The 26,558-nt window shown below is 43.3% G+C and overlaps 1 protein-coding gene and 1 long non-coding RNA gene across 5 annotated transcripts in view; both read left to right on the top strand.

Annotated features, from left to right (window-relative positions):
- Positions 1–26,558, top strand: part of Palld (palladin, cytoskeletal associated protein) — a 383,084-nt gene that overhangs the window by 279,925 nt on the left and 76,601 nt on the right. The window contains exon 1 of one of the 4 annotated variants that reach the window (XM_021219926.2): positions 23,005–23,116. The exons of 2 other annotated variants lie outside the window; for them this stretch is intronic. The gene's annotated coding sequence lies outside the window, so the exon portion shown is untranslated. Of the gene's footprint in view, positions 1–23,004; positions 23,117–26,558 lie in introns of those variants that run through there. One more of the 4 variants, XM_029531813.1, reaches the window with a different exon arrangement.
- On the top strand, positions 2,410–10,745 carry LOC110337165. Its single transcript, XR_002381248.1, has 3 exons — positions 2,410–2,427; positions 6,973–6,975; positions 7,585–10,745. It is a non-coding gene; the product is annotated as an uncharacterized LOC110337165 (long non-coding RNA).

Genomic DNA, 26,558 nt, shown 5'->3' with positions numbered 1-26,558 from the left:
GCCTGCCTCTGCCTCCCGAGTGCTGGGATTAAAGATGTGCGCCACCACGCCCGGCTCAACTACCCTCTTAACTCCCCTCCCCATACCCTTAATAAACCCTATTCTATACTATACCATCATGTGGCTGGTCACTCAGGGGGAAGGGATGCCTCAGCACGGGCCTGCTAAGGCACCCCCTTCCCCAGTACCTTACTACACCTCCATAGAACATATGCCCCCTCTCTTTTACTTTTTATAAACACATCACTAGTGACTTGATATCTTTTGCTCCAAAATTTCAGTAAAAAAATAATGTGTGTGCTCTTCCTCCAACTCTATGGACTAGTCGCTTAACACAAATGATTGTCGTCTAGCAGCAATTAGATTATAAGAGTATTGTATGTGTGAGGGTACACTGTGTAGTATGTGCAGCGTACATATGTTGCATGCACGGGAGTGTGCAGGTGCACATCCCTATCACACTGGCGCTCCCCCCACCCCTCTCTCTGCCTTATTCTCTTTGGACAGGATCTCTCACTTAACCAGAACATATTAGGTCCTGCTGGCTGCTAAGTAGCTCCCAGTATTTACTTAACTCCTAGTGATGTAGTTACAGGCCTCCCCAGATTGGCTATTTGATACAGATGCTGGGGATTCAAATTGAAGTTGTCATGCTCACACAGAACACATTCTTACCCACAGAGCCATCTTCTAGCTCATTCATATTCATATATATATATATATATATATATATATATATCAAGACATTCCTATTTTCTTGGAGCTTATTATCTATTTCATTTGACAAAGGGTGTGCATGTGTGTGTGTGTGTGTGTTTGTATATTGTATTGGGTCAGTTACTTATCGGCTTCCCAGGATCTCAAGTCACTTGGGCAATTAGCTTCTCAGGGATTAGCTTGGTTAAGTTAATTGGTGTGGGAGGGCCAGTCTTAATTGTAGGTGGAAGTATTTGCTGAACAGGGATCCTAAACTGTATAAAATGAGGAGAGCACACTGAGCCCTGGCGTGCACTCATCTCTTTCTGTTTCATGATTGTGGATGTGGTCCGACCAACTACTTCCTGGTCTTGTTTCCCCGGTTACCCTGAAATGATGGACAGGACCTTAACAGGTGAGCTAATATGAACCCTTCTCATTTAATTTGCTTTTCTCATCTCACAACATAGGAAAATATAGGAATCATATGTTAATATGCACATTTTCACAGCAACGTTCACAGTTACTTTTTTTTTTCAATCATGTACCTGAAACAATGCCTGGCATTAATAGTCAAGGCTCCAGTTCACCACATATCTCCTCTCTGCACTCACTGTCAGTGAAGTATTGCTGGCATCCAGACACAATGTAAGAGAACATCTCAGGAACTAAAGAACGAGAGAGAAGGTCGGAAAAAGGGAAACAAATGTACATACAAATTAGAACCTAATATGGCTCTTACAAGGCAGAGTGAGGATGCTGACCCAATTGGAGGTTTTGTAGAGACTTGAGAACAATACGAAACTCTGAAAACCAGACTTTTGCAAACATTTGAGTGTCATGAGTGAGTCTATAGCAAGGTGACAGTGGTATTCAATTGAACCTAATTGGACAACTATTTCAAGGAAAGAATTGTTAAAGAGATTTGAGAGCTCAAAGATCAGTTGGAGCGCTAGAACATATCCCATATATGTAATATAACACTGCCGTATACCTCACTTGAGCCCATGAGAGCATCGGGATAGTGTATACTAGCTTCTGAGATGTCTAGCGGTCTGTTTTGAGCGGTGTTGAACGTTGAGCTTTGAAGAGCAGTGCCTTAGACAGACACAGAGAGTTCAGCATGGGCCTCAGATAAGGACATTAAACATCAGCAGAGGGATATAAAAGAGAGCCTTTGAACCAGGAAGTAAACAGGAAAAACAGGAAATGACACACCACCTCCAAAGGCATCTCATTTCCCTAACCACAATATTATCCTATGTTGAAAATCCAATATTGGAGGATTTTTGAGTCCACTTTTTTTTTGTAACTTCGGCTTACTCTCACTTACGGTACCGTATGTCCATGTATCCTTAGTGACTTCAATTGTTTTATTATTTTACTGTCAGTGGCTGCTGTTCCTTGGAAAGTATGGTGATTCATAGAGGCCTTTACTGAAGATGGCTTCTTCTAGGACTGGGTTTGTCCTGCCAGACCTTCCCAAGTCTGACACAATTCTTTGTCGAATTTTTTGTTTGTTTGTTTGGATGGTTGTTTGGTTGGTTGGTTATTCATTTATTTGTAACCATCCTAAGGCTGATTTACATGTACATTTATAGTTGTTTGTCTTGCAGTTTTCCTTGCTCCTCTGAATATCAAGGTAACTTCCTTTATAACACACAGACACACAGACAGACAGATAGACAGACAGACACACACACACACACACACACACACACACACACACACGTACACACCATACACCATGGATGGTTGGAGTGGCTTAAATGAAGGCTGCCTTTAAAATACCAAATACACCTCTTCTGGAGGGCTCAAAGTCCTTTCCTCACCTAGCACCACCCTGAAGTTTGTCTTGTATCTCTTGTTGCTGTTCCTCATCAGCCGAGGGTCCTTCTGCTCTATTTAGATACAAATCAGGACTCTGTAGATTGTTTCCTTGGAGTTTCACTGCAAACATTGAGTAACACTAGCCCTGGGCTCTGGAATTTACAGCTCAAGCTTCAAATGCTAAGGGCCTCGGGCTCTCTGCCTCTCCCAGCGGTTCTTGGCTAGCCAGAAATGGTAGTTGTTGGTGTGTCTCTTGAACTCTTGTGGAGTCCAGGCCTACAGCTCTTCCCGGCTTCTGCAGTCTCGGCTCCCAATCTTTCTCAAGAATGCTTCAGCTGTGGTCTTCCACTCAGGCAAGCAGCCCCACCCACTCTACCAGTGATACAAAGAAACAAACAAGCAAACAAAAACCCTACCAGCTCCTTGGCAACCTCTGGACATCTTTTCAGGCAAGTTTTGGTGTAGGCAATGTAAGAAAAGCAAGGGACAAGGGTGGAAGAGGACAAGAAAAAAAAAAAAGTGAAAGAAACACTTGGAGATGGAGTTTTAAAAGCTGTGCTTTAAAAATTCTTAGTGCTGACCAGGCATGGTGATACATGCAAGGGCAGGGCGCTGGCCCCAAGATTAAGGCCAGACTGGTCTAAATTGGAAATGGCTGGCCAGTCAGGACTGCATAACCAGGCTATGTCTCCAATCAAAACAATATAAAAAAAAAAAATTAAAGGTGATGAAATAAATGGGAAAAAAAAAAGTGGTAGTTCACGATAAGAAAAGCTGGCTGCACAGCTCCTTCAGGAGACTTACCAGACGATACGCACAAAGCCAGAAGTCACACAGCAAGAAGTCAGACACACACGTTCATGTATTCACAGTTAAAGGTATGAGGTGAGGTGGGTATAGGGACCGGCGATGTTCATGTCAATAAACAGTCGTATGAAACTCTTCTTCTAGTAGATTGACAGTGCAAAGGCTAGACCTGGGCTCCAAGAAAACTCGCATCAGACTGTTACCTCATCAGGCCAGGATTCCCCGAGACCAATGCTTTGTCCAATGCTGACCTCCTTAAAAACGAGTTAATTCAGATCACCGGAAGGAATCCACGGGGCTTGCTCAGAGAGTCTTTCTGCTTGCCATTTCACAAAGGTAGCTAGTTTACAAGGGACCACGTTTACAGACATATCATCCCGTCAACTGTCAGACAGAACTGGCCTGGGTGGACAGACAAAGAGGGCAGCGTTTCTGGACTCCAGAGCTTGGCAGGAATTTCTGAGGGAATTGTCCAGAGCAATCTGGAGCGTGCCAGATGGTTCGAGACTATACTTGCAACACACTGCAGTTAATGGTTTCAGCTCCTCGCTCTTCTTCCCCCAGCTTGCTTCTCTACAAAGAGATTCCATCTCAAGGGACGTCTCTACAGCCTTTCCTAATAACAGTGAATTGAACTTAACGTGAAGACATTATGAACAACGCCCGATTCTCAATTAGGATTCCTTGATGAGCATTTAGATTCAGAGTCAAATCTGAGGAGCCAGCTTTCGACTATATTCATTGACTTGATGTTTTAGGATGGGGGGGGTTGTATGTGTGTCTGAGTGTTTATTTTCATATTTAAAACAAATGTGGGAAAGCATATGGCAACCATTTTCTCTCTCTCTCTCTCTTTTTTTTCCTCCATCAAAACCTGGAGTATGAATTAGAAAATTGGAGACTTTCTAAACAGGCATGGAAATTAGAATGTGAATTAAAAGTTGTCCTGTTTCCCAACCCCAGTCCCCTCCTCGCTTCCTGTATTCCCCCTCTTCCTCTCCTCCTCTTCACCCTTCCTCCCTCCTCCCCTTTCCCTTCTTTGGATTATAGATTTCCCCACCTAGTCTCACCAGCCCACATGTTTGTCTCTCTGAAGACATGCCCAGCAATGAGAGCCCTCCCAAAGGCTAATAGACAGTTGAAACACTAGAATGGAAAGATATGTAATCTCTGGGGCTCTTTAAGTATAGATCGCTTCTCTTTGGAAAAAGGCAATCCTTGTGAAAAAATTAATTTTGGTATCTATCTTGGTATATTTCTAACCTCATGCTTGAAGATCCCGGTAGTATTCACACCCCCTCCCCCCCTCCCCCATAGCTATGACTGTAAGATCAAGTTGAAGCTAAAGCAAGAGGATACAAAGACACCATAATGATTTTACCAGAATCCTAGATTTTTAAATTGTGTTCTCTAGCTATGTCATGTCCAACCTTTTACTGAGAACCCAGGCACAATAGAAGAAAGGCATGAGAGCCTTCCCCTGGCTCTGAGCAAAGCAACAGTAATGCAGAAAACGAGATGAGGTTGGCCAGAGACATTTGAAAGATGCTGTGATGGTGTTGGTATGAGAACTGAGAAAGGCTCACCTCCGTCCCATCTCACTCTGTGAGCTCCCAGTGTCCTGGAGTCACCCTAAGCCCAGGGGCAAGGTGAGGATGGGGAAGGCCAGGGGCAGGCAGGGAAGAAACAGAGTCAGCTCTTTCTTCAGAAGAGGCGGCAAGAAATGAAGGAACAACAGATAGTCGTTTCCAGTCTGTCCTTCTGGGGTTTGCTAGCATTTGTTAATCATTCCCAAGGATTGAGACCCTGAGTATATACTGGTGACTCTGTTCAATATTTCTGGCATAGAGTTTCAATATTTCCTTTACCGAGACTAGTTCATTATATAGTCCAGGCTAGCCCTGAATTTCTTGCATAGCCCAGGCTCATCTTGAAATCGTGGTCCTCCTGTCTTAGGTGAATTGCAGTCATATACTACCACATCCAGTTTAGAACAGCCCTGTTTTCTCTTAGCCGAACTGCATGGTGCTCCTATGGTAGAAGGCAATAAAATGATGCCCAGGTTCCCCACTTCCTGGGATGGGGAGATGACATAATGGTAATGTGCTGTATAAGAATGATGATCTGAGTTCAGAGCCCATGTAAAAGCCAAAGGTGGTGATGTACCTCCGTCATCCCTGCACGCCTGTGGTGAGCTAAGAGGCAGAGACAAGAGAACCCCCAGGAGTTCACAAGCTTACTGCAGCAGTGACTCTCAGAGCCTGTCCCAGCAGATGGGAAGCTACAGTAAACAGCTGAGGTAGTACTATGACGAACATACACACTCACTGTATGTGTCTGCATACACACACACACACATACACACACAGGGGTGGGGCGTTAAAAAATTCACAAGTTTCATATGTTGTAAAACTTAAACAGATTTGAACCCATAAGCCACACTGTAAAACTGAGACTCATTGAGGGTGTAAGTAACAGAAATAAATGGAAGTGTGTATTTGAGTATGAGTGTGTGTGTGTGTGTGTGTGTGTGTATACATGCTCATGCGCATTGAGATGAGACAAGGTCTCGCTGTGTAGCCCTAGCTGGCCTAGAACTTGCAATGTAGACTAGGCTGTACTCAAACACAGAGCTGGGCTTTATGCACTGTCTACAGCCAAGAATGATCTGAGTCTCCTCCCAACAAGAGTTCATCCAAGCGCGGCTCAAAGTATCCTAAATAAAGAAGGGCAACACCACACAAACTTTGAGAATCTGGGAAGCCAAATGCTGTTTCCGTATCACTCATCATGGTAAGCACCATGGTACCAGGACAGGGACAAGTGTGCTTTCTCAGTCCTTCAGCCTGCTTTGTGCAATGACCACACAGGTAGCTTTAAGTGTTGGTAGCAGCATCTAGCCCAAAGCCTGGCAAAGAATGAGACCTCAGCGACTACCACGATGGACAAAGGAAGAAAAAAGATCATTATTGGTGGCTAAATAAGAAATAATATCAACTTTTAGTATATCCTGTATATTTTTGTTACTAACCTCTGGAAGTGAACTCCATTTTTTTTAAGACCATGCATTGGGAACAAACTGTGGATATTTAATTGCATAAATGTACCTTTTGAAAAAAAAAAATTGCTCCTTCTTAATTCTCCAGTCGAGTTAGACAAGGGCTAATTGCTAAGGGATTAAAAGCTCGAAAACTGCTTTGTTCAACTTATTGTTCAGCTTATTGTTTCAGGTTCCCTTTTGCAGTGTGGATGATGTGTTTATTTGACATAATAAATACCACCGGCCACTTGGTTCCAAGAACCAAAAGGCTGCACGCTTGCTTGGGGAGGAATTTCTCGGTTGTTTATACGTAAGGAAACACTACTCTGTTTTATTGGATGGGGCTGGGGCAGCTTCTTTCTTAAATAGGGAATGCAGAGCGGGGAGCTTTTTCCATACACATCCAAGCCGAGAGGCCAGAAAGGATTCTTCCACGCGTCGGATGCCTGGCTGTTCTCAGAGAGCAAGGGAGACAGAATTCATTGGAAATGTGTCTCCTTCAGTTAGGAGCACAGACCTTTACTTTATGTGTTGGCAGAGCCACTTAAGCCTGTGCTACATATTTTCTTAAAGTATTAGTTGGAACATTTGGCATGGAGAAAGTTGAAAACCAAACCAAATCACTCTCTGTCAGCCAAAGCTAAGTGGCAGGATTCTGCCGTTAACCTTTAATTAAACAGCCTGAATTGAGGAGGATTGAGGGTTTGGGGGTTATTTTACGGTTTACCTGGGGTTGGTTTTTTTCTTTTTTTAATACTTACCTTATTATATGAGGAAAGCAGCAGTGTGAAATACACTCTTTGGGGTGACTTCCAGTGACTGCTGCAGAGTAGCAGTCCTCCCACACACTCCTTCTGATTTGCAAAAGGTACTCCTTAAATGGGCATAACTGGTGGCTGATTGGCTAATGAACTTCAGAGAAGGCTGAGTCAGAGCAAACAGTGGAAGCCAGCTTAGTGTGTGTGTGTGTGTGTGTGTGTGTGTGTGTGTGTGTGTGTGAGGGGGAGAGCAGTGGGCGGGCGAGGGGCGGGGATGAAGGCAGTCTGCAAGCTTAGCAGAATGTTTGAAGGAGACAAAGAGCAGTTCCAGCGACCAAATAAGGAAGTCGATGCTGAAATCTTTCAGAATAGAAGTGTGTCAGAGTGGAGGCAGTCTGGGAGAGGGAAAGAAGTGAGGCAGAATGGCAAAGGAATTTCTTTCTCTTGCACAAGGTCCACAGTGAACACATCTCTGGTCTTTAAACAGGAATGAAACATAGAAACATACAGACTGTGACTAGCCTTTTCTGTGGTATTTTGTAGACCACAGCAGACATGCTTAGAAGCTCTTAGAAACTGCCGAAGTAATAAATAAACTGTATCTTGTAAAACACACAGACACACAAAAACACACAAGACGAATACTGGGAAACTCCGCAGGCCCTCTCTTACCTGAAACTAGTGAAACTTTGTAACTGAAAATGACTGAAGTTACTAAGAACCACAGCCAAAAGTATCTTGAAAGACAATGTTGAAACCTTAACTTATCTTAAACCTTGACTTTAAGCATCCTTTAAAAACAACGCAGACTTCTTACCCTAATAAATCAAGTATCCATTATTTACTAGGAGTTCCTTACTGTGTCTAGTTTAAATATGCAAGTTGTTACTGAAGTTGTTGAAGGAAACCTCCATTGTGTGTCTTCAAAATCCCACCTTCCAGACAAAGCAGCATCATGAGTGACAGTATGGATGAGGACTAATATTATTTTAGGATATTATTATTATTTATTTATTTATTTATTTTCTACACTATGGTTTAGACAGGACATGGCTTGGAAAGAAGAGTTTCAAATACACCTAAGCATGATGAGAAACGCCATCTGGTTTGCTTTGTGGTGTTGTCACTGGTTGGTGCCACAAACCCCTCATTATGGAACTGCTTTCCTGTTAGCTAAGAAATCTATTTAAATGGACACAGCTAATGAGAAATACAAGGCATTGGTCCTGAGTCAGCTTTTTCAAAATCTTCAATGAACCTAAATCCGTTGACAGCTTTAAGTTAGGGCGGAGAACAGATCTGTTCTTCTCTTCCCACTCCCAGATACATAGTGGGACCACCCATACTTGAATCAGGAAGTATTAGACCTCTATCTAATAAGAACTAGAAGAGTCTGGGCACAGACCTGACAGATGGGCAATAAACAGTCTCAACACCCCAGAGACTGACCACCACCTTTAGATGACTGTTCCATGCTAAGCACATCCTGGGTCTACACCTCCTTAAATGTAAACATAATCTCCACTTAGTGCCATCTGCCCCGTTCTTCCGTAACATGCAAGGCTCATGTTCATCGTCACAATCAGAGAATTGAGAATGGAAATTAGACACTATTATACTCAAAATTATCTCTTTTACACGGTCAACTGCAACCTAGAAATGCTTCATAAGCTGACTCAATATTTAAGAGCAAACAACAACAGCAGTGAAAACAACTAGCAGGGAAACTAAAGAGATGCCTCAATGGGTAGCTCTGGCTACGTTTCTAGAGGACCTGTGTTCAACAACAGAGCAACTTAAAGCTACCTGAACTCCAGTTCTAGGGGACCCAATGTCGTCTTATGGCCTCTGTGGGCACGCATGCATATGCATAGGCATATGGGCACTGCAAACATATATTCAGGCAAGATACACATTCAGGCAAAATACCACATAAAATACCATTTTTTTAAATTAAAAAAGAAAAGGTCAAGAAAAACACATGTAAAGCTATAATTCGAGAGACACACTTCCTCCAACAAGGCCACACCCACTCGAACAAGGCCACACCTATATGAATGAGCCAATGGGAGCCATTCTTACTCAAACCACAGGAGGTCTCACACTGGCCTGGAACTTACCCAGTAGGCTAGGCTGGCTGGTCATCAAGTCCCAGGGATTCATTCACCTGTCTCTGCCTCCCCAGTACTGGGATAACAAGCGTGTATCTTAGTACTTTATGTGGGTTCTGGGGGGTTAATTACCATCCGAGCCAACTCCCAGTCCCAGGCATTGAATTTCTTAAACCACTATTTCCCTTGCACTGAGGGAATAACTCAAAAGAGGGAAAATGTAAAAGTCTAAAAAATGTTTAATGTAACACACACAATTTTTAAAAAATCAATAGTCCAAAATATAGCTAAGTTCCTTGTTTTAATTAATGGAGTGTTGTATAACAATTAAGATTAGTGCTGATTAATACTATGAAGGCAAAGATATTTATGATCAGTGGTATAATTTTCCAAGGTTGTCTTGTAAAGTTATACTGCTGGAATCCAAAGATCTGGATGGGGTAAGGGATGAAGCAAGTTGAGGGCTAGTGTGTTATGCCTACAGATATATTTTTGTTGTCTTTATTTGAATGATTTTATAGCACATCCTTTTTTTCAAAGACAATAAAAAGGCTAATAAATAAGAGGCAATTTCCAGAAGAAGATCCCTGACTTTAGATAGTTTATCTGTCCAGAAAATATAAACCAAAAAGTTGTGGTTAAATGATATTAAAATGGACAACCACTCATAGAATGGCTTTGCCTTCTGACCTGGTGAGTCACTTTGAGGGAAATAGCTGTGCATTGAGAGAAACATAATCACAAAGCAATTTTGCTGCAGAGGCTTGGTGACCTGTCTCTGTGATTCCCCAGTAAAGCTCTGAACCATGCAAAGTATTGGAGGTAGTTAGGGTGGATACAGGACCAAGCAGGTCTGAAAGCCCATTGTCTTAGTTAGGATTTTACTTCTGTGAACAGACACCATGACCAATGCAAGTCTTATAAGGACAACATTTCATTGGGGCTGGCTTACCGGTTCAGAGGTTCAGATCCATTATCATCAAGGCAGGAGCAAGGCAGTATCCAGGCAGGCATGGTGCAGGAGGAGCTGAGAGTACTACATCCTCATCTGAAGACTGGTAGCAGAATACTGGCTTCCAGGCAGCTAGGATGAGGGTCTTAAAGCCCATGCCCACAGTGACACGCCTACTCCAACATGGCCACACCTTCTAATCCTGTCACTCCCTGAGCAGAGCATATACAAACTATCGCACCCATCCTCACCCTCCTTGACACCAAGATCCCAGAATTCTAGACTCTCTTCTCAGAGGGAGCCATGCATTTAATGTTAAAAGGCAAAATTCATTTAATATCAGAGTTGGGTAATGTTATTGAGTAATAATAATGTTATCAGTTTGGATAATTTCTTTGCTATAAAGGATATAAAGACTTCCATAGGACTAGGAAGGAATTTATGTAAATCAACCATTTGAATCATTCCATTTAGAAAGGAAAATTAATCAACTTAAAATCGTACCTGAGTTATTAGCATACCCGAGTGTCAAAAAGCAGAAGAGAAGCCTGGAAAAAAAAAAAACACATGTATATCTCCATGGGATTTCCTGAGATGGGTTATAATAACAGCAATTACAGAACATTAAATATGATCTCTACCTGCCTCTTACAGTGCAGATGTGAAAACTGAAATCCAGGGACTGGGAAGATAATTCATAAAGTGCTTGCCACACCAGTGTGAGAATCTAAATTGTTAAGTATCCCTCTGCCCCACCCCTCTCCCAAGAAAAACAAGTGGCCATAATTCCACTGCTGGGGAGTAGAGACAAGTGGATCTCTGGGGTACCAGCCAGCCAGTATAGTCTAATTCTAGGCTTGAGAGAAGCAGGGGGGGGGGGGTGGAGGGGCTCGGTCTCCAAATAAAGGTGTGGGAATAGAGAGCTCTCTTAGCAGTTGACAGCATTTGCTACTCTCCAGAGGACCTGAGTTGAGCCCCCAGGCAGCTCATAACTTCCTGTAACTCCAGCACCAGGGGACCTGACTCTCTTCTCTTCTGTTCTCTAAGGGAACTCACAAACAGAGAAACCAACACACACACACACACACACACACACACAAATAAAGTTACAAATATATATTTTAAATGTGGAAGCTTTAGTTAAGCTTGAATTTTCATATAAATAAACAACAAACAACAACAACAAAAATAGAACACAATAGAGACAACAATGTTGACCTCTGGTCACCATGTTCTTCCCCAGACACACATACACACACACACACACACACACACACACACACACACAAACACACACACACACACACACACACACACACACACACACGCACGGAGGGGGGGGAGCAAGTAAGCTAAGTCCCAGGACCAGTGGGTTGTACAAGATCTCACAAGGAATTAATGGCAGAGCTTGGGCCCTTGCTGAACATAATATTTAAATCCCTAATGGGTGTTTTTCTCTTCCATCTCTGCTCCCTGCCCTTCCCTTCTGTGGTGAACTTAAACAGTACTTCCACCCATCTTACTTTGACAAACCAAGAATTTGGAGGCACTTTAGGTGACCCATGTCATTGACTTAGACCAGGCAAGACTTTTGCCAGTTTGCCTTACCCATGTAGAATACCAACTCCATGATTGGTTGGTGTTGTCACATTCCCAGTAATAACAGCAGGGACAAGGGTGACCCTTCCTCCCGCTACACTGGGCTCTCCCACATTTCTTTTCATCCATGCAGCAATCCATGAAGTATGCAGTAGAATGGCACCTGTTTCGCCACCTGATGAGACTTATATCCAGAAAGATTAAACAACTTGCCCAGAGTCAAACACCTGTGGTGGGGACAAGGGGAGGTGGAGGGGAGGGGACGGGGGTGGGAAGGACAGATGGCATTGGGATTCAGAGCCAAAGATTGAGCTTAGATTTATGCAGGACTTGAAAGTGTCCAAGTAGATTATAATTCTCCTGAGAATAACCAGAGGCCTGAGGAAGAGTGTCTACTTTGAGAAAATAAAATTATGGATTTCTTGCACAAAATCAGGTAACCAACTGAAAAGTTGTCTGTCTCAAAATGAGAGTGTTCATTCCAAAAAGTACCTGCATACATAAAAACTGGCAAGGTAGACAGGTACGTTCTGAGATATTATAGACAGTTTCAGTGAAGGAATTAGTTAATTATTTGTTAGTTAAATAAGGATCTTCGTAAGAATTAAATAACTAATGTTTTTGTCCTTTAGGGGTCGAAATATGAGTTCTGCCACATCCATAGGGAGAGGATTTGGCCAATCATGTTCTGCTTGTCCACAGCAGCCAAGCTGCAAACGTAGAGGTCATAACACTGTACCTGCCACTCTGGAGTGCAGTGTCACATAGGATGAAGGTGAAGGCCATGTTCCCAGTCTTTGTGTGGGCCTGTCAGTCTTGCTCCAGGGTACGTAATGGAGCCTCAAAATAAAGGAACAATTGGAAGCAATTACCTTAATCTGTCAACTAGCCGTCCCTCCCCCCCAAATTATTGAAATGAAAAACCAAATAGCTTCGTGACAACTTAAACTTCCTACTTCAACTTTTTTGCTACAGACTAAATAGTACAACAGGTGAAAGTCCCAAATCTTCTGCATTCCATCTAGTGAATTGAGTTACTTATGTACATATGTATGTATATATGTATACATACACATATATTAAAATGTATATATAATATGTATATATACAGTATATATATATATAATATAATATATTATATTTATATAAATATATAATACCCAACTATATATTAATATATTTGATATATGTATAGTTACATATGTATATACATATGTAGTATATTTATTAATATATATATGTTATTAAATCCCCACAAAGAAGAATTCAAAGGATGAAATGAATGTAAATATACAAAGGTTTTAGCACCTTTCTACAGCTCTCCATGGATTGTTCTTGAAGACCATAGCTCTGTCTAATACTTCAAGACCCACTTGAAGAATTGCTATGGAGTCTTCCACCAGATCAGAATGGGTCGGCCTTGAGCCTGATCCTAGGACTAGCAATCTGAAAAGAACATTAGGGAATCACACTATCTTTTGCTTCCACTGAACAGGTAACACATGAAAATAATGGACTTGTCCTTAAGACTCCATTTCCTGTAGCTGGAGAGATGGCTCCAGAGGTTAAGAGCACTAGCTGCTCTTCTAGAGGTCCTGAGTTCAATTCCCAGCATCCATATGGTGGCTTATAACTATCTACAATAAGATCTGGTTCGCTTTTCTGGTGTACAGGCATACATGCAGGGAAAACACTGTATACATAATAGATAAATAAATAAATAAATAAATCTTTTTTAAAAAATGACTTGAGTCACCACTCCTGGCACCTGTCTAAAAAACAAACAAACAAACAAAATGTTTGTAGGTGAATTAAGTTTAGAAATTATTTTTCTAAATATCAAGAGTTTCCTTTATTTTTTCCAGTGGCAGAATATTCCCTTTCATCCCAAGCAAGTTGAAATTGCAGAAGAAATCTTGGGGTGCTTAGACAGTGGACAGTAGAACTGTGTTCAGAGGCAGTCCATGGTGCTGGGGCAATGCAAGGCTCCAGGAGAGGCACTGGTGAATGAGTGGGTGCCCCAGGAAAGCGTCAGGAGCTGCAGGCTAAATTACACTCACGCATCCTCTTGTTGTGGCCTTCAGCCTGATGCTCACTCCTTCTTCAGAGTTCTAGCTTCTCAGTGCTGCAGGGATTTCTGGCAAGCCTTTTATGGGTATCCAAATGAATTAACCATTGTGTCTCACCTACACTGCAGTCATTCACTTTCAGTGGGCAGTTTTATCTCCTCAGATGTGCAAATTGTTCACAAGGGAGTCATGAGTAATTAATGTCCAAATGAAAGAACAACTGCAAAGCACCTGTTGTTCGCAGCTGATTTTTGTCTCCTAGGTTAGATTGTAAAGAGCCTGAGAACATACGGCTGTGTTTTCTTCCTTTAAACTGCAGGACACCTACTGGTTTAGATTCACATAGAAATACAATGATGAATAGAGAATAGACGGTGTGGCTGGTCTTTACACCCAATGAAAGGACGTGTCAAAGTTCAGACAGACATCAGACACCTGAGATTCCTGCTGCACTGTGTGCCCATGCACCTTACGGCCTTTGATCTTGTAGACCCTTTTTACTGCTGAAGTTTTTGAATTCTATGTGTTAACTGAATTAATCTGAAAAGGAATGTAATCAAGTTAGAAGCATTATGCTATGGGCATTCTTGCTATATTCATTTATACTTTTTTTCTTTTTGAGCTTAGAAATGATCGATCTTGTGGTACAAAGTGTAGTGGATGTTCATCACCGTGTCTACTATATAAAATATATTAACTTACATTGTCTAAGATGACAGACAGACATGGGCACTTCCTGCAACCACAACTAGCTTCATCTATTTTCACACCTAACATAACAAAGAACCTTGTTCTTATATAACGTTTTCTTTTAATTTTCCTAATGTGTCTTTCTTTACTTCACCAAGCAGAGAAGTACCTGTCTCAAGTGATGCCATGTGGCCTAGGGACACCCTATTGACTAGCAATGCTTGCACGGACATGAAAATAATGGGTATGACCTCTTCCAAAAATTAATGCTTCTAGGATGGTGAAAATAGTCTTATGTTCTCTAAAACACAGCCAACATGAAAGGGTGAGATTCTGACCAGACCTTTTTTATTGCTAGGTTACAGACTTTATTGAGTGTCCTCTAGAAGACGCACAAACAGGAAACAATGGCAGCGGGGTTACATCAAGCTCCTACTTGCACCACCCACCATGAGGGTGAAACAATAATGTCCCCACCTCCAAGCTAATGAGCAAATTGCAACAATCAGCTAAACCAGGAATGGCAAAAAAGTGACCTCTAATGAGGCCTTCTGCTGAAAGGAAAAATAATTTGCAGAGAGTCCAATATTTAAAGAGGCAGGACTCAACTGAGTCTTTAGGTGACTGGCGTTTCTTTTTCCTTGAGTTGAAAAATGTGGCTTTCCGAATCTGACTTCATCAAATCTGTTTAGAAATCCTGGTTTTAAAGCATGGTCTTCTAAACTCACTTCTCTCCCTTTCTTTCTTTCTCCTTTTTGTCATTCCATTAAGATCAATGGCATACTAAAAATTAAGTGGCCTTTTGGGAAGATTCATAGTCCTCTAGTTTCCTGGAGCATAATAGATTGAGCTCAACTTTAACTTGAACAAGTTTGTAATAGGAGCTGGTTGACAGACCCAACTTCTTCAGAATTATTTAACCCTGCCAAGGCTACTGAAAGCAAATATAACATACAGATGCAAGAATAACTGTCTTTTTAAGAACAATGCAAATATTCCTTATGTTTGTGGGAGCTTAGGTATAACTCTGGACTTCATATTTTTGAAATCCAGTGATTCTTTGTACAACAGTGACCTGGTGTACCTCACATAATGTGTTCATAATGGGCAAAAAAACAATATTAAGTTGACTGTTTATTAGCCATATAAACTATATATTAAATAAGTCCATTCTTTCGATTTTGGATATGCCAAATATTTTTTTCTTTTGGGCATAGGGTCTATATTCAGAAAAATTTCCATTCTAAAATATATCCATTAAATTTTTCATATTATTATTAAAATAGTTGACACCCTCTTACAAAGTTTAGGTTTGTATATTTTATTTTGGAAAAACACAGTCTACATAATAACCTCAATAGTTCCCTTAGCAGATGAAAACTTCTGCTCAAAACTGTTTGCAGCACCTCCCCCAATGTGTTACCCTAAGCAGAAAAATAACAAATTTCCAAAAATACAGTCTCATTACTCTGACCCAAAAGATTAGTTTATTGTGGAAGAGAATGAACACCAAGTCTAGACTACAAAAGGGTTGGACAAGAGGCAAGGCTGTTTAGTTTATCGGCTGTTTCTCTAACAGAACACAGCAAAGTAGATGGCTTATATAGTAAAGAAAGTAGTTTTCACAGTTACCGAGGTTGGGTCATCTGAGGTCAGGCCTGGCATCTGATGTACTCCATCTTGTTAGATCACTCTGGTGGAAAGTAGAAGGACAAAGAAATTCATGCATGTGTGTGTGCATGTGTGGATGGAGATGTAGCAATTCAGCAGGATCCCATTCCTAGGATCATAGAATTAAATCCATGCATCCCATCCTCATGGACTAAGGTCCTCTGAGTACACTCCACTCTCAACTGTGTTCAGGGAGAAATGAAGTTTCCAATACATGCTTTCATGCTTTTTAAATTTATTTTATTGTGGAGGAACAGGGAGGACATACACTCCAAACTACAGTAGGCTTAAAGGAAGACAGGTTTGTCCGAGTCAGCGAAAATAAATGGATTCCTTCCTTCCCACGAACACAGACCTTATATGACGCCTGTTGGAGTCCCTGGTTTTTTCTTTCACTTCATTGTCTGGCAGTGGGTTCTCCAGCACCCATACCAGCTGCTTTGTGGAGGTGTTTTACTCTCTGTTTCTGGGAGAAGCAATGGAATGAACTGGGTGTTCTCTATGTTCCCAAAGGAATTTTTCTATGATGTAAGATTCCATGTGACGGTACCATCAGAGGTAATTGCAGCAAGAGAAACAACTAGGGAAGTTGTGTAGCACCTAGCCAGTAACCACCACGCACTGACACCCAGCAAAACAGAAAGCGTGCTATTGGAAACTCTTTCTTCATATTTGTCTTTTTGTCAGTCGCAGATAGAGTTTTTATTGTGTAGGCTCATGCTAACAAGTCATGCTGCTTTAGCACCGACCCAGGAGAATCACATGAAAAAACCAGTTCCTGCTTTTCCATGGTTCCTCTTCAGTCGCGCCCTTTGGATCTGTGGATGACCCCATCAGAGCCAGCAGAGCACATTTAATTTGGAAGTGGTTTCTCAGTTGTGAGTCAGATCTATCACTGGCCCAAAAAGGACCAAATCAGGAGCACTTAGTTGGCTCAGCCCACAATCAAACTGTGTCATAATAAACTGTTGGTTTACTATCAGAGTCCTATTAGTGTCCTAGGACAGCTAATGAATTTTCCATACATATGGCCTTTTCATTTTAATGATACAGTCCCTGGAATCTGAGCTCCAGAATTCATGCTGTCCACCATGGAAAACTACTTCTAAAGTGATTGGTATTAGGCCCTGGGAAGGGAAACTTGAGAGAACTTCTTTTTACTCTATCCCTTACAAATCCTCAGCTCTGTTTTTGTTGTTGTTGTTGTTTTGTTTTGTTTTGTTTTGTTTTGAAGGTTTTTAAGGGCATGGGGATGTAGGTCAGCGGGAAATCCTCAGCATCATTTGAACCTCTCACCCTCCTCTGAAAGCTTAGAGGTCAGGGAAGGCCGCTGTGACAGCTGCCTTCTGGATATGGACGGGGCTGTTTGTAAATGAACCTGGAGTCACTGAGGTTGCCTGCACCACCTGAACAAATCAACCCAGACAGCACCGCAGTGTGGGGATCCACTGACAGCTGATGGCCTCTATGGGAGGGAGGGTTGGTTTTCTTCAGGGGTGTGGCCCCTAACAGGTTGGTTGCCCGTGGTCCACTGGATGGCCCCAAACACATATGACAGAACTAGTCAAACTCAGTGAGCTAAAAAAAAGTTGTAAAGTTGGGAGGGAGAGAAGGTGGGAGCAACATAGAAGGAGTTTGGTGGTGATGGTGGTGGTGGGGTGACAGATGTGATCAAAATATATTACATGCATGTATGAAATTAATAATTAAAAAAATTAAAAAGGAGGAAATCAGCCACTAGTCAATCCAGTTGAAACCAACAAATCAGCCCTCCCCAAACTGCTAGATTAAAAGTAGAAACCTGCTTCCAGCCTACATACCCTATCCTCGTAGGTTCCTGTGTTAGACACGCCCTGGCCAGCAGCTCCTGGTCTACCCTTGCACTTTACAAGTGAGAAAATGGAGCTCTGTGAATTCCAGGCCACTGTAACAGCCTAGGATTAACCTCCAAATCGGTCCACTCAGGACAGGACTCCCCTACCTGTTCTCCCTCTGTGGTCCCCTCCTGACTGTCACTTTAGTTCTCTGGGGTCACTGTGGAAGTTCAGGCTTTGCTTCACCGTCAAGAACTCAGTCTTTTCTCTGTATCGCCGTACAATCTTCCTTTATGTTCCGTGTGGCAGATCTCCCGCTTGCCGAGCTCCCTCTGACCCAGTGCTCTGTGTCTGCTGGGATCCCACACTCACACAAACACCCCCCTCCATTCTTAGCTTTCCCTCACTTAGGCAAAAGCAAAAACTACATAAAAACAACAAGAAGAAGAAGAGCCAGAAAGATGTCTGGGCCAATGGACAAGCTTCATTTGTTTTTATACTCAAGTATGAATTGTCCTTAGAGATTTCCTGTCAACTCCCTTCTCCCAACAGTCTGAGGAGTCATTACTCACAGGGTTTAGTCTCCCTAGAAGATCCGCATTTTTTTTAATTTTTTTTTTACTTTATTCACAATAATTAATAATGTTAATATGAAACTGTGATTCTTATAAAATACTATATTTCATTATAGAGTCCAAGTTCAAAGTGGCCAAAGATTTATTTGAGCTCTTATTTTTTTTTAATGAATTCTAGGAATGGGTCTTCAAGGTTTTTTATATTAATTTATCATTAGTGGCATTAGCAGCTGGTGGGGGGTGTGTGTGCCAGTAGCTGGTATGTGTGCTCAAGTATATGAGCGCTACCTCACGGGGAGGTCAAAGAACAAAACTCCTGAATTGGCTCTTTCCTTCCTTCCACTGTGGTCCTCGGGTTGAACTCAGGTTGTAGAGCTTTCAAGTGTTTTTACCCACTGAGTCATCCCACTTTGCAGGCCCAAAGTGCATCCTAAGCAGTCTACACTCAGAAATAGTTCCTAAAAAATAACATTAGTTGGAACCAACATCAGCTAAAAATCTATATTGGACCCACAGTTTCCTTAGACTTTTCTTGATACCAATGCCCCAGAAGTGAATGGAAGCCAATCATGATGATGAATCAGTAACAGAGTATTTGTCTTTGCGCATCGTCCACCATGCTGGGGAAGTAGTCAAGGCCTCCTCGTGGTACGTGTGACATCCTAGAAGCCAAAAGTCCAAGAAAATCCCAAGCTATGGTAATTTTAATTTTAATTTTAATTTTAGCAAATGGCTTAAAGATACCTCAACTTTTTTTTTGTTGTTATTGAGGATAATTAAAAATAGGAAATATTTGTTGTGAAAACACAGATGTTGACCCTAAGGATTAGGATAGAAAACCTTGGTTATTCACTACAGACCTGTGCTCGCAGTGGTGGGAGATGCTTAGGAGACAGTTTTTTTGGCTTGATAACAGTTTGTGCTTCTATAAAAGATTATTACATGTACGGAGATAGATGCCAGTGGTGTTAGTGTGTGTGTATGAAAAGGGGGTGGGACAAAGGTTGGAGATTTATAGGTCATGAGCATTTATTGCTCTGGCAGAGAGCTAGCGTTTGTTTCCAGCACCACATCTGGCAGCTCACAGCTGCCTGGAACTCCAGGTCGAGACAGCCCAATTCCTGATTCCTTCTTCTGGCTTGGGGGGGGGGACCTGTAAGTGGCATGTAAACATGCGTACACAGACACACACCGACACACACTCACACACAGACATACACACACAGACATACACACACAGAAAGACATACACATAGACGCACACACAGGAATAGACACACACACAAATAAGCAAATTTCAGAGAGGAGAGGGATGGAGGGAGTGGGGAGAGATGGTTTAGTTAATCAGGTACCATTTGTTGTCAGCTCCTTGAGCCAGGATTTCCTTTACATATCCCCATCCTCCATCAACAACTGAAAATCAGGCAGAAGGCCGTCTCCTGAATCAAATCTGCACGTTTGAGCCCTAGACTTGTGAGCTGAAGCAGGCTGGTCATAAAGTGAGCCAACAGTCCGAAGGGAGATGTGCTTCTAAATATCTCAAGTGAGGACAGAAGGAAGAAAAGTCCATGTCCTATTTGTTCCGTCTCCCTCCGTAGCTTAAAACCATGAAGCTTACATCTTAATCCAGAGACAGTGAAGAAAAAAATACAAACAACACTTGCAGAGCGTAATCTCTGCAGGGTAGAAGAAAACTGAGCTTCCTTTTTTAAATTCCCATCTGGGTGTCTACTGATGCAGGTTCCACTGAGTCTGGAACATGGCGGAAGTGATGGTTGATGTACACCCACGCCTCCCTCCGTTCTTCCCAACAGCTTTCCTGTGGCAAACACTAAACTGTTCACTGATTTGCATCACTACCTTAAACCGTGTTGGATTTCAGCACTAAAGACTGAAAACAGGCCAGAGAGATGGCTCAGCAGGAAAGGCCCTTGTCACCAAGCTTGACAACTTGAGTACGATCTGTGGCAGTCAGTTCTGTCCCACAGCCCTGTCACCAGGCCAGCAAACACTGAGGTGGTCTTACTGATGCCCATGTACTCATTCCTTCTGTTTTTATACTACAAAACCCATAGAACTTGAGGACCTGAATCTAAACCCCCATCTGCTGTTTCCAATACTTACAGAAATCAGAAAGCATCCAGTCCCTACAGTTTAGGATCATATGGGCCAATTGATTTTAAGGCTATTTCCTTACTAATACAGTGTGCAGTTCCCCCAGCCCACCCTTGAGAAAACCCTACAGTCTCCAAGCAGTGACCACTGCTGGCCATGATGGCCATTTGACAGGAAAATGGACAAACTACAATTCAAAACAAAAGGCAAAATAACAGGGTGAAATGCTGAATTTCTCACTCTTTTAAACATTTTTCCCCCAGGCTAGTGGGGATGTTGACCTACCGCCATCTTTGCTCTGAAAAATAATATCGTGCTGAACACAGTGACAGCTGAGTATTGTTAGGTTTTTAAAAATAGGTCACAGAATTGTATGTAAACAATGACCTAATCTATGTTTTAAATATGTGCTTAAACACACACACATACAAAATACTGGAGACGTATACTCCAGGGACTTAGCAATGTTTATCTCTGGGGGTAATTACAGAGTGACATTCATTTCTGGTTTATTACTTGAATATTTTACAAGCATTTTTTTCATTAAAAAAAATCAATAAAAAAACGATTTGGGACAGGGAGAGAATTGTGAAGGAAAGCATCTGCCTTAAGACTGTGAAACAAGGGGCCGTCGGTGGCTCAGTGCTTAAACACCTTCTAGTGTGCTGGTGGATCCAGGTTCCCAGAACTGATGGGGCCGGGTGGGAACTCCAGTTCCAAGGCATACAATACAAGCCTTTCATCTGGGCCGCTGTGTAGTGCCCACTGGACACATGTGAAATATAGTCTTTTCAAGAAATGGACTGTGAATACAGAAATCCATTATTGCAGATACAATCCTGAAGGCGCAGGTAAAAGTATCAGAGCATTTAAATGAGTGGTCTAATTGCTGCTTACTGATACTTTTTATAGGACTGTTTTAGAGAGACCGCCAGGGTCCCAGCCAAACCCCCTAGTTGGACTCTAGAAGCCAGGGGCCTGATGCCCTGGGCACTGACTCGTATGTTTTTCATCCATCCAGTCATCTACAGAGAGCTTCTTGTGTGTCAGAGATTTGGTTCCAAGGCTCAAGAGAACACACATTCTAGCAGGAAAAACGAGGGCAGAAATAGCTGTGACTGGAGTGCTGGCCAGATATTAGAGGATTATAAGCAGAGCCAGGCTGTTCTTAGCTAACGTGGTAAAAGAGAAATTTGGTCATTCGGATTTATGGCTAAGCCCATAATCTGTCACAGCTTTGGTATAAGTAATTAATTCTGAGCCATCGAGATGGCTCAGTGGGTCAAGGCACTTGCCACCAGACCTGAGCATTTGTGTTGGATCCTCTGTACCCATGAGGGGGAAGGAGAGAACAGACTTCCAAAAATTGTCCTGCCCACCCCCCACCATCACCACCCCCCACAATAAGTAAATTTTTAAAAACGTTAAAACTTCACTATGGAATGAATCAATGTGTCTTATTTCTTCCTTAAAAACACTTCAAGAGAAAAATTTCCAAATAGAAATTTTAAGTAAGTGACTGAGGTCCTCCAGTAGTTTATGATAGAAAACCCAGGGCGGGGTTTGGGGGGGGGGCACATTGTTTCCAAGACCTTGTAAAAGGGAGTCTGAGAATCTTTTACCCAGAAGGCTCTCGGATTTAGCGACTCTTTGGTCCGCAGAACCCAGTAAGCTACTTAAGGGAATCAACAGTACTTGCCTTTTCTTCTTTAGAAAAGAACTGTCCTGTGTGCCTTTTTATTTAAAGGCTGCACATTCTGAGCCTGCCAGTCTGCCCCTGGGCTGGCCTCTTCTAACCCCGCCTCCGGCCCCCAGTGACATTTCATTTGGGTGCTTCCACGTTTAGTTTTCATCCCTTTCTCCCTGCAGGCCCTGAGATGGGAGTTTGAGGGCACCTCTATTTCCTCTGTAAAGGAAAAACCAGACTTTTAAAAACTGTGAGGCAATCGCCTGTGACAAGCAGCCAACGTTTCTGTTGACTTAGGTTAATTTTTTTCCCCCTTTATCAATCGTGGAAAATAGAGCCACAGAAACCCAGTTTACAGCTTGTCTTTTGCTAAGAAGGGATTTGCAAGGAGAGAGAGATGCAAAGGGCGTGGCAAGGTTAAAAGGGGGCGGACACCCTAACCTGGGGCTGCTCCCCAGGGCTCCGCCACGCCTCCCTGCCTTGCTCCAGCTGGCCCGGCCCGGCCGCCGCCGCCGGACTCTTATTTTGAAAGGTTGCAGCCCGAAGCCCTGGGAGGCTCACTGAGTCACTGAGCTGCTTGGCGCTATAAAGCGGGGCTACCTGCCCGGCGCAGCCGGAGGAGCCCTCGACATCCACCCACCCTCTTGCTTCGCTGAGACCCCAGATCGGCGAGCGCCAGGCAGAGAGTCCGGGAGACTCAAGGTAGGCGTGGGAGTCCTTAGCACCGTGGCTGCTGGAAAAAGTTTGAATTAAAGAGCTGACAGTGCAGGGCTGCGGGACAGCCCTTAGGAGCGAGCCGAGACGGGCTGAGGACACCGAGCAGCGGATCGCTCCTCCCCAGAGCCTCTCCTTCTCGCTAGCGGGATCTTAGTCCTGAGCCCTGGAAATTGAGCTCCAGATGGGACTTTTCCGCTCCGGGACTGGAGAAGATGCTTTGAGGCTCAGGAGGACCCTCTCCTGCTTCTCCAGCTTTCCTGACACCATCCCCCTCTTAAAGTAGGCACCGCTTGGAATGGGCAGAGCTAGAGGGGCTGCTAGAGACTTGGGGTGGGGGAGGGGGATGACCTCATCCTCTGGCTGTCGGTTTTGGTCTTGGAGGAGGGGTCCACACCTCCCAAGCCCAAGCCCCTCCCCTCCGGGACTCTCTCTCTCTCTCTCTCTCTCTCTCTCTCTCTNTCTCTCTCTCTCTCTCTCTCTCTCTCTGTGTGTGTGTGTGTGTGTGTGTGTGTGTGTGTGTATGTGTGTGGTCTCTGCGTGTCTCTTTCTGTGTCTCTCCTCTTCCTCTCTCTTTCCCTCCCTCCCTCCTCCCCCCCTTCTCTCTCCTCCCTCTCCTTTCTCTCCTCTCATGCTACGTGTGCACACACACACACACCACGACCACATTCACATTCGGGACAGACCCTGGAGGACTTGTGCTGTGTGCGGATCCCCCCTCCCCGCCCCCCACCCAGTAGGTGAGGCTTTCAGGCTGGCGAGTGAGTGGCTCCGCTTCTCTAGTCCCCCTGGCCTGTCTATGCTCTGTGAGGTTAGCTGCACCGGATTCTCGGAACCACCAGACTCCTCTCCTCATGGATGATGTGTAGAAACCTGGAGCTCCAGGTCCTGAGAGAGAGGCCCGCCAAAGCCGGTGGGGGTTGGCTTCCCCGCCCTTTGCCCTATTTAACACTACGGTGGCTCTGTCTGGAATGACGAGTTGTCCAGACTCCAGAGGGCCTGTCACACCGCGGCAGGATTGACACTTTTTCCTCGGTCTCTGGGAACTGACTAAAAGGGGGGTTAGGTCTCTTTGGACACACTCCGCTTTCTGCTCTGCTCGTCTGGGTCTTGTAATAGTTGCGGGGCTGGACAAACCAAGCCCACACTGATTGTCTTGAGGAGAAACTCGGGGTGAATGTATATTCCTCAAAGGCTGGGGTCTGCAAGTGCAGAGCTCCAGATAAGCTGAAGAAAGGCAGAGAGACCAGCAGGATTAATAAACAGTGATGCTTTCCTGAAGAAACATCCTTTCCAGATTAGGAGCTGGTCCCACTAGTGGACCAAGGGGATGTTTGCTAGTTTCTCCTTGAGCTATCATCTCTGGAGATAAGTATACAGTTGTGCCCAACTGCTGAGTTCCTACTGTTGGAGTACCAGCAGACAAGCGTGTCTTCCTTCAGACCTCTTCATATCCCCCATCAAAAGTTTTTATTTATTTATTTTTCAAGATTTAGAGTGTTTGACTTTAGTCTGAGAATATTTTCCATAGGTGGTTAGTGTTGGTTGATGTACAAGAAAGTATGAAATAAATGTACTCCTGAACTTCTGGGTCACTGTAACATTTAAGTTAGAGTGACAGTTAAGTGACCAGCCACAAGAGGACACAAGAGCTAGAAAATAGATATCTCAACTAATTCCTAACCCTCACTCTTTTGGGGGTGATCCACTGTGTATCTATAGGTACATATATAATATGTATTGTTGACTTTAACAGAGAGTAGAGTGGGTTACCCAGCTGGTGACAAAGCACACAGGCTTTTACTCTTCCCTTTGGCTCTGTGAAAGCCTGAGATGATGAGAAAAGAACCTGGGTGGTAGACTGATGGAGCTTTATTTCCTGTGGTTGTCGAAAGCCATGAGATTCTGATAGCTGGCGTGGGTCATAAGCTCAACTGCTTTGCATGATGTCATAGCTGCCTGCCCCACTAGCCCCCGTCAGAACACTTAGACAATGGGTAGATGTCCTACTTAGAGAAGCACTGAGGTTGCTTCAGAGTGCCTTAGGGACTACATACAGCTTCCAGTTGATCTTTAAAGCTTTCCTCATGGCCCAATAAAGACAATGGCGCTGTGACTATACTGCACTGGGGTCGGGTTTCAAATGTTTACTGTCCCATCTCCTTATGTCTAAATCTGGTGTTTCAAAAACTTTGTTCATTGGTTGCATTGCTATCTTTCAAGGTTGTAGTCTTTCTTCCCCCACCCCCAATAAAGTATCTTCCCCAGATTACAATAAACCTTTGGCTACTAATAGAAAGAATTTTCTGGAAATTGTCAGAGTCCATCCCACTCAAGTATCAAAGCTATTAGGAATTTCACCAAACAGTTACTGATTATCTAAAGGATTAACCCTTGCCCTCTCTCCAAATATCTTCCACTGTCCTGGCAAACCATAAAGCTATGTTTAGCACTGTCACCTCTTTGGGGGTGTATATTCACATCAGGATTTTTGTATCAAAATTTATTGGATTTTTTTCAACACTTGTTTCAAAAGGTCACGTAAATATCGGGTGACCAAAGTTCACTGCACCTCACAAATTTCCTGCTATCTTAGTGCCTTGCCAGGCACCCCTTCATCTTCAAATCAGTGGTGGAGGGAGCCACACAGGGCACACCTTACAAAAATAACGCTACTTAAAAGAGTGTCAGATGCTCTTTTGAAAGTGCACTCCAGTAAATCCACTCTCCTTTGCAATGTCTAAAGACTTATTCCAGAGAGAGAAAGAGAGAGAGAGAGAGAGAGAGAGAGAGAGAGAGAGAGAGAGAGAGAGAGAGAGAGTCTCAGAAGCTAAAGAATTAGCAATAGTTTTACCCAAAGAGATTGAGCAGATAGAAAGCAATGGGCCTTTGTTGCAGAGAAGGCGTGGGGAGAGACTGAGTAATGAAGGCTAGAGGTATCAGGGAAGGAGAAGCACTCAGAAGGAGTTGTCTGCCTCCTGCACGGACTCTTCAGGACAGATTTTTTTTTTTTTTTTCCTGAGCTGACCTGTTGGTTACATCTTTAAGGTTAACCATGATTGGTAACATGAGCCGTCCCAGGGAGGTGAGTAGCTCAGTGCTTGTATATTCTGGATCATGACTACGAGGAAGCAAACTGAAAACAGAAGGTGGTTAGCCAGCATCAGGGGGAGACTCCCCACTCGGGGCATTTCAGTCCAGCATCCTGAGCATCATTGCCACAGTGGCAGGTGAAACTGGTGGTTTTCACAGCAGACTGTTGGAAGGCACGCTGCCTCATTGGGTGGAAATGACTTCCTCCCAAGGGAAAGACTGCCATTGGCAGACAAGGTGCGTCAGCCAGAAGAAATGAGCAGTGACTGTTTTTTCTGGCTTCTGTTGACAGAAACCTTGCTGCTGCTACTGCCTCCTCCTCCTCCTCCTCCTCCTC

This window comes from Mus pahari, chromosome 19 (assembly GCF_900095145.1).
Source record: "Mus pahari chromosome 19, PAHARI_EIJ_v1.1, whole genome shotgun sequence".
Taxonomy (NCBI): Eukaryota; Metazoa; Chordata; class Mammalia; order Rodentia; family Muridae; genus Mus; species Mus pahari.
This window is presented reverse-complemented; position numbering and strand designations above follow the sequence as displayed.